The 7,496-nt window shown below is 39.7% G+C and overlaps 1 pseudogene; it reads right to left on the bottom strand.

The window, feature by feature from the left end:
- Positions 1-5,679: 5,679 nt before the first annotated feature.
- LOC140596511 (tubulin alpha-1A chain-like) lies at positions 5,680-7,108 on the bottom strand (annotated as a pseudogene).
- Between the last annotated feature and the right edge of the window lie 388 nt (positions 7,109-7,496).

Genomic DNA, 7,496 nt, shown 5'->3' with positions numbered 1-7,496 from the left:
TAGAAGCAAAGTGTGGATGGAGATTATGATTTTATGCTGATTATGTATTTACAGCACATTAGTATTTACCTAGCAATTGGTGAGTGCTTAGATTTTGTTATTTTTCTAAAAATCATCACTAAAAAGAAAAAGCCTTTCTTTCCTCCTGCTTTGCCCATGTAACACATACACAAGCACCTATTGTGCCAATAATTGAATTTACTGCTGGAAGTTATTAATGATTTCATTGTCTTAGTAGCATCCTTCCATGTCATGTTCTTACCAATCAAAAATAATTGGTTTGGAAGCTAGGGAAGCTATTGTGTGGGGGATCCTGTTGTGTGATATATCTGGCCCCATAATTTGACTTATTCCCATTGAGTAAAATCCTTTGAGATCTATAATACACAAGTTGTGAAAGAGAATGTTTTCCAAGATATATTATTAATGCTAGGAAACAGCAGTTGTTTGGCAATCAGGAGTTTTATTGAATGTCTCTTTGCATAACAATGTGCTGAGTACTTTGGAGAACATGTGTGAGCATCAGTATATGATTTGTTCTGTTTAAGAGAATGTTTTCAACTCTAGGAAGACATTTAAACATGAACATTTTCATATAAGTTTAAGGGTTAAATTAAATATGAGAAAATAGTTGTGATCAGGTCTCATTGCTGGGCACTCGGAGTCTCCTAGGCACATCTGAGCTGTCCCACAGAGTCTCAAAGTCCTACTAGTTTTTATGCTTTATTTTAGCCCTAATCTTCTATTGAATGGATACAGAAGACCTTTTACTTTTATCTTACGCATATTAACTCTATGTCATTTGTATTTCATTTTGTTATTCTATACTGCCCTTGCTTGTATCACCTTATATTTATTCAAAAATGAATTGCCAGTAAGTAGAAAGGAGTTTGAGAATCATCACAAAGTAAAAAGTGAAAGAGTTGGTTACCTGTCAAAGGAAATAGGTTGAAGTATAAACAAGATACAGAGTTCTAATGATCATGATAAAAATGAAGAATCCTTTTTGAGGGAAGGATGGGGAGTGAGAAAGGAGAGGAGGTAGCAGTAACATGATTCTTATATTTTTAGTGACTCTTCAAAATGTCAGCTTTTTAGGATTAAAAGGTAGCATGCCAGAACTTCTCTTTTGTGCCAGTTTTTTAAAGATTTATTTATTGAGAAAGAGTGGCAGGTAGGGGAAGGAGCAGAGGAAGATGGAGAAGCAGGCTATCCATAGAGCAGGGAGCCTCATGTGGGGCTTGATCCCAGGACCCAGGTCAACCAAACTCCCCACTGAGCAGGGGGGCCAGTGTGGCCGGATCCCAGGATCTGAGATCATGACCTGAGCTGAAGTTAGATGCTTAAGTGACTGAGCCACCCAGGCACCCCTCTTCTGTCCTAATGTTCAGAAATTTCTTCAGTTTTCTAATGCTCTACTTTACCAATGTGCTTTCAGGGTGAGCTCTTTGAAGAGATGGAATAGAAGTGTATTTCAAAACTATAGTGCCTTCAAAGTAGGAAAAGGTCACATTAGTGAACACTTACTCAGATTCCATTATTTGACAGGAAACTTCTTCGGAATGTAACCAACTGTCCTTAAAATACCATAGCAGGTATGAGTTACCATAGCAAATATTAAATACCTTCATCTTTACTAGTTTATATTGACTAAAATAGAACAGTCTTCGAGAAAAGTTTTATGACAATTGGTCCATAGTTTTGTGATATAAATGTGGGTATTGGGTTATATCAGCAGTTAGAAAAAAATCTTAATTTTTATTTTCTGTTTAATCCCATTTCACCTAATTATAGAAAGTGATAAATGCTATGAAAAAGTAAAGCATGAAAAAAGGGATTGGGTATTAAAAGATAGGGTGCATTGCCTGAAATTCTAAATGGGGTAGTCAAGGCAGGCTGCATTAAGAAGGTATCATTTGATTTTAAGTTGCAGAAATGTGGGGAGATTGGCCTTGTGGATATCAGGGGGCATGGAAATCAGGGAGACAGTTAATGAGGTCCCGAGGTGTAAGAATGCCTAATATACTCAAAGAATAAGAAGGAGGCCAACTGTGGCTACAGACAGAAAGGATAAATCATAGGAAGTGTAGTTATGATATCAAATTGGCAAAAGGAGGACAAATCCAACAATTTTATAAACCACCATGAGTATGCTTTGGCTTCCACACTGCTGAGGTTTGAGAAGAGAAGTAACATGATTCAATTCACATTTTAAAATAATTTTCTTTTTCTTTTCTTTTTTTTTAAGTATTTTTGTATATATTTTTTTTTATTGGAGTTCAATATAAAAAGAATTCTCCGATTGCCCTGCAATCTTGTCTGTGGGATCCAGACAAGAGATGTTGATTTGGACAATGATGTAGAAATGGTGAGAGAAGTGATCATATTTGGGATATCTCCTGAAGGTCAGAGGATTTGGGGATCAATTGGACAAGGATATAAAAAACAGAAGGATAGAAGATGCCACAGTAACTGGAAGGATAGGTAGAGTTGCCATCCCGTGAGAGGGGAGAAGGTGAAATTGGCAGGGGGTAAGGTCAGTAGATCACTATTGTTATGTTATTGTGTTGTGTTATGACATGTTGTGTGGCAGCAATTTATCAGACACCTAGGTGGAGGTATCCAGAAGGGAGTAGATAATAGGTGTCTCTTGTGGAGCATGAAAGTCTGAGGAGGAACCTAACATAAAGCATGAAAGCATATAGTTGGTAATCATATTTTTAGACACAGATGTTTCTGTGGTTTAGATCTTACAGGGTGGTAACAGTAAGAAAGTTCCAGTACCTTTTAGAATACTGTTTTTTAACAGTGCTAGATTGTGATTTGCAATAGAGAGATTTCTGAAGAATCTTTATTCTTTAGCAACAAAAAGAATCCTCATGCATTTTTGAGAGAAAAATTCTACTGTAGTAGTAAAATATAAATGAAAATTTAGGCAGAATCATTGCCATGCCCTATACTTAAATACTTATAGAGATGTCATGTTTTCTGTGAGATCTTGGATTAGTGGGGATTTGCCACTCTTCCTCAAGAACCATGTGTTTAAATGCCACATCATAGTAACTGAGGTCACTACTTGAACTAAAATAAATTAAAGCTTCTAATTGGTTTCTAAATTACTTGGTTTAATCTCTTTATAAATGTATTATAAAATAAATTATAGCACTTGTTAAAAGTAAATAAATAACCAAGCAATCTTTGACTTCCATAGGATGCTATTGTTACAAGCAGTGAAGTTATGTATATGCTTTTTTGCTTTTTTCCTGTTTTGTAACTAGAACACATCTTAAGTGCCTATGGAATTTTAGATGCAATTACCAGAAATCCAATTAAGATGCTAGAACAGTAAAATTTACAGATGAGCTTAAAAGTACTTAGCTCTAATAGGGAATTAGTTATAAACCTCTCTGTTAATCATTACTGATCATGTGTCTTTTGAAATGTTACCAAGTATGGTATTAAAACCATAGACAGATCCCTGGGTGGCACAGCGGTTTGGCGCCTGCCTTTGGCCCAGGGCGCGATCCTGGAGACCCGGGATCGAGTCCCACGTCGGGCTCCCGGTGCATGGAGCCTGCTTCTCCCTCTGCCTGTGACTCTGCCTCTCTCTCTCTCTGTGACTATCATAAATAAATAAAAAAAATTAAAAATAAAAATAAAAATAAAACCATAGAATTCACAATTGAGCTCTAAAAGTTACTAACAAGGGAGTTATCCAACAAATGTGATTACAGAATTGACTAGCTGTTGAAATATTAGTAAACCTGCAAAAAATATTTTCACAGCAGGAAGTACGAGTGTTCTTTTGCTTAGAATCTGTACTACTTCGTACCAGAAGAATTGAACATGAGTTTAAAATAGTTGTATAGCCAGTAAGTCTTGGTTACAAACCAATTGTATTTTAAAAAGTCTTTGTGTATTGTTACAAATACACCATCTATACATTTATGTTCGCTAATGATTCAAAAGCATCACCACACTCTATAATACTTAATGAAATCCTTTGCTAGTTAATTCCACTGTGAGTGAGCAAGTACAATAGAGTAAGAACGCTGCTTAAAAAAAAAAAAAAAAAAAAAAAAAAAAAGGTTATGGAGCCAGAATTGGTAGTGGGAAGTAGCATTTTTTTTTTTTTCATTCTCGGTACGTCTGCAATTTCTATTTTCATGAGACATTGAAGTGGAAATGGTAAGATGCTGATAGAATCATTGTTGCTTGGGCATTTCCAGGCAGATTAGAAACCCAGGACGTACAAAGCAGAGCTGTAGTTTTGAACTTCAGATTTACTGTCTGATGAAATTGTTGGGTTTCTACATCTTTTATTGTAGCATAATATGATTGTACCATAAATATTTTTAGAGACTTAACTTGGTTGATTGTGATTTATACGATGAACTAATGTATGATTGATATTTGTGTAAACAATTTAAACTAGATTTTTCCCCCCTTACTGTGGTGGTTCCTTGTATATATGGCAAATAAAGGACTTGGGGAAGATCTATTTCTGTTAATCTCTACACTGTGCTTATAGTGTGGTAAGAATAGGTATTGAGGACAGGGTGCTTAATACAAAGTACATACACTGCCTGCCCTCATACACTGCCTGTACTTAGTAGGAGGAGGCAGATGTGCTGCTGAGAAAAAGGCTGAGTGGGGGAAAGAAGCAGGATGAACATAATCATCAAGGGTAAGGCAGGGTTGGAGAGTTCTAGAAAGAGCATGTGCTAAGACTTTAAGAGGAAGCTTGGACTCTCTCCTGAATTGGAAGAAGGCCAGTGAGAAGCAAGAAGGTGACCAGCAGAGCCCTCCAAGGTAGTGTAGAGAGCCAGGAGGGCCAGGTCATGCCACACCCCCCCAAGAGCCAGGAATTTACTCTTCCTACAGTATCTTCATAATCTGGGTCTGGTGGTGGAAGCAACAATGTTTTAATTATTATTGGCATTGTTAGTATATCTTGTTTTCTGTTTTTCCAGACCTCTTGCTGTCTGGAGGTCTGTGTGTAGAACTTGGCTGGTGTGGGGTTAGTGTGAATGGCAGTACCAGGCACGATGTGTTAAGTGTGGCACCTGTGGCACAGAAATGAAGTGTGTCAGTCATTTGCAGGAATGAGAAGTCAACAGTGAAGGAAGAGGAAGATTCCATATAGGGAAGGAGCTCAGGCTGTATCTTCGCAGACGGTCTTGGAAGAGGTGCTACTGCAGTGGTTCCGAGTCTGAGCCTAGGGTCACGTTGGATTCCCAGCCTGCTAGCTTTGCAACCTTGGAGGCATCCTTCACTGTGAAACATCACAGAGCCTATTTTATTAGGTTTTTCTAATAAATGAGATAATACATGTAAAGCACTTAACCCCAGGGTGGCATACCTAAGCTTACTGAAATTATTAGCTCTCATTGTTGCTCCTATTACTTTTATTATTTGATTAAGTTGGTAACAAGAAGGGTGGACAGGCACAGAATAATTAATGTCTTGGAGATAAGAATATGCATTCATGATAAATAGATCAGTAAGCGGGATACAGGATTCATGTAGAGCAATATTAGTAGATAAGACTAGAAAAATAGGATGAATAGAGGTTTTTTTTTTTTCCATTTAAGACAGAGAGTATTTTATTCAAACCCATCAGAGAAATGGACAGCTTGGGTCTGTAACAAAGCGTTGTGTTTTAAAGCACAGATCAGTAATTGTATATGAGAGTATACTCTGCTACATACAAATTAACTGATCAGAGCACAAATTTTCAATGTTCAAAACAGAATAAGTTGCCCTGTAAAAGCAGCACCTTTGTGACATTTTTAACTTTAGCATTCCTCTCCTTCTTCTTCACCTTCTCCTTCAACAGAACCCACACCAGCCTCCTCATAATCCTTCTCCAAGGCAGCCAGGTCCTCATGGGCATCAGAAAACTCTCCTTCCTCCATGCCCTCACCCACATACCAGTGAACAAAGGCATGTTTGGCATACATCAGGTCAAACTTGTGGTCCAGGTGAGCCCAGGCCTTAGCGATGCTTGTCTGCGTGCACATAGTTCGCTGTACTTTGGCCAGGTCTCCAAAAGGTACCGCAGTGGGGGACTGGTAATTAATGCCCACTTTGAAGCCAATACACTTGGATGGTACACTTGATCTTGATGGTGGCAATGGACGCATTGACATCTTTGGGAACCGTGTCACCACAGTACGGCAGGCAGCAAGCCATGTATTTACCATGGTGAGGGTCACATTTCTCCAGCTGGCTCAAAGCATGTGTTGGTGATCTCAGCTACAGAAAGCTGTTCATGGTAGACTTTCTCAGCAGAGATGACAGCAGCATGTGTGGCCAGAGGGAAATGGATGTGAGGATAGGGTACAAGCTTGGTCTGGAATTCTGTGAGATCAACATCAAATCTGAGGGAAGCAGTGATGGAGGACACAATTGGACCTATCAACCTATTTAGATTCGTGTAGGTTGGGCATTCAGTATTGAGGTTGCTATGACAGATGTCATAGATGGCCTCATTTTCTATCATGAAGGCGCAGTCAGTGCTCCAGGGTGGTATAGGGAGTGAGGATGGAGTTGTTGGGCTCAGCTGCAGCTGTGGAAACCCAGAGGGGGTTAGGTTCAGGTAAATGAAGAACTCCAGCTTGGACTTCTTGCCATACTCGAGAGATGTTCCATCAGCAGGGAGGTGAACCCAGAACCAGTTCCCCCTCCAAAGCTGTGGAAAACCAAGAAGCCCTGAAGACCTGTGCAGTGGTCAGTGTTTCCGAATTCAGTCCAAGACAAGGTCAGTGATCTCCTTGCCAGTGATGTAGTGCCCTCGGGCATAGTTATTGGCAGCATCTTCCTTGCCTGTGATGAGCTGCTCAGGGTGGAAGAGCTGGCGGTAGGTGCCAGTGCGAAGTTCATTGATGACTGTGGGTTCCAGGTCAGACACTGCCCTGGGTACATGCTTGCCAGCACCTGTCTCACTGAAGGAGGTGTTGAAGGAGTCATCTCCTCCCCCAGTGGTCTTGTCAATTGGTATCTGGCCATCGGGCTGAATGCCGTGTTCCAGGCAACAGAGCTCCCAGTAGGCATTGCTGATCTAGACATCAGCCTGGCCAATGTGGATAGAGGTACATTCACACATAGTTGCTGCTTTGCTGCTGCTGAGCAGATGGTGGAGAGGAGGAAGAGAGGTTGTTGCTTCTCATAGCGCAACTGTTAGGGGGTCAATTAAGAGAACCTAAATATTGATATTTTATTGCTTATATCACAACCTGGCATGTGCAAACAGCAATTCTGGGTTTACTCACTCAACAAACACTTCAAGTTCTCAATGCCACCCAACCCTCTGCCCTCTGTCCCCACTTCCATCAGCTGGGCATTTAACTGTCTGCAAAATTGTGGGGAATCCTTTGTGTGTATCTTTAATGACATCCTCATAAGGAGGGATTCAGTAGAACCAATCATGCCACCTACTTATATTGTTATTAGAGTTGAGAGTCGTTCTCAAAAATGTCTACGAAGGTGTTTGA

Source organism: Vulpes vulpes, unplaced genomic scaffold (genome assembly GCF_048418805.1).
Source record: "Vulpes vulpes isolate BD-2025 unplaced genomic scaffold, VulVul3 Bu000000696, whole genome shotgun sequence".
In the NCBI taxonomy this organism is placed as follows: Eukaryota; Metazoa; Chordata; class Mammalia; order Carnivora; family Canidae; genus Vulpes; species Vulpes vulpes.
This window is presented reverse-complemented; position numbering and strand designations above follow the sequence as displayed.